This window comes from Poecilia formosa, unplaced genomic scaffold, assembly GCF_000485575.1.
Source record: "Poecilia formosa unplaced genomic scaffold, Poecilia_formosa-5.1.2 Scaffold1258, whole genome shotgun sequence".
NCBI classification, from domain to species: Eukaryota; Metazoa; Chordata; class Actinopteri; order Cyprinodontiformes; family Poeciliidae; genus Poecilia; species Poecilia formosa.
Window position 1 is genome coordinate 11,515 of NW_006801197.1, and position 1,557 is coordinate 13,071.

The following is a 1,557-nucleotide window of genomic DNA, read 5'->3' on the forward strand; positions in this document are numbered from 1 at the left end:
GACAACGGGAGCAGCCACTCTATTTGCTGCACTATGATTTGGAGGTGACTATGTTTTTTCATAGTTAACATTTTTAACTGAATAAACATAATAAACATGTATAATAATGACCTTTACATATAATAATAAACATTTCCACATATCATCTCCAATATCCACTGGACTTTCAGTTGCGCGATATGTCAGCTGTTTGGGATTCCCCTTTGTCCTTACGTCACCGCGCTTTCTATTGGCTATCAGGTTGTATTCTCGTTCCCAGTCAGGGTAAACCCCACAGGGTGCAATAAAAGGGTCAAGACAACCCAAATTGGGCAGATTCAGGCTTTAGCTGGCCCTCTAGTTCTGCTAACAATGTGGACTGGCTGCAATCAGCAGTCCGATCATTAGATCATTCACACACCTCCTATAGACTTATTGCATTTCTGGCAGTGCTGTTTACATTATATGGACACCTTTATTGGCCAACTGATTTATCGACCAGTTGATTTCTGGGTGCTGATATCCTTAATTTTGGGGGATCATGAATGGCCTTTACTTACATGTGAAGCTCATCTTATCCCCTGATCATATCTTAGTCAGTAAAGGTTTAAAAATCAGCCTCTGTCCTCTTCACCTCTGCAGTGAGAGGTTTGACTGAAAGATCGACTCAGGTCATGTCTGCACATTTACAGTTAACAATATTCACCCCACTGTTGCAACTCATTACATTTTTTTTGTCTGAAATGTCGCTAAATATAGCAAGAAAGTCACTATCAGCCAAAATCAAAATCGGCAGGTCAGGCTTTTTAAAGGTTTGTAACCAGGGATTGGCCAGAAAACTGCAATCAGTGCAGCCCTACAGACATATTCATGACATTATTTGATTATATAAATTTCTCTTCACTAGCAAGGACCACGCCACAAATTACAGATTTAAAGATTTATTGAGGATGAGAGGAAAGGAGGGGAGGTGGGGTGAGGGGAGGGGTGAGGGAGAAAGGAAGGAGGGATGAAGGGATGGAGGGATGAATTAGATGAAGTCAGATGAAGATGATGATGGAGCGCCTGCGGAGTGAAGACTCGAGTGGGGATTGTCTTCAGAGATAAACACGTCTTCTGTACATCCCGGCTCGCTTAGGATCCCCAAAAGAGTCAGATATTAAGTGTGGCTGAGGAGAGAGTGGGCTTGAAATAAATCTTTAAGGTTATTGCGAATATACGAATGGTAGGCTTGCGAGGACCAGTGACCCAAAATTTGGATCGTGTGGTCTGGGACGCCCTGACTAGATGCGGACGAGGCTGCTCCGATGCGGAATGATAATGATCATGATCAGGTGATATGCCTGATGATAATAAGACCTGGCGGAAATGACGGGAGAACCAGAAGCGAGAAGCTTGTTTTCCTGGTTCAGAAATAAAGAGAAGATCATGAGGAGAATGGTTAGCGGCGAATCGGGACTTAATGTAATTGAAAATGGGCTCGTACGGGCTGAGGGAGGAATCGAGGCGAAAAAGATAGATGGGACAAGAGACAGCAAGTTGATCGGTCTTACTTTGCCGCAGAGTAAACATCATGGT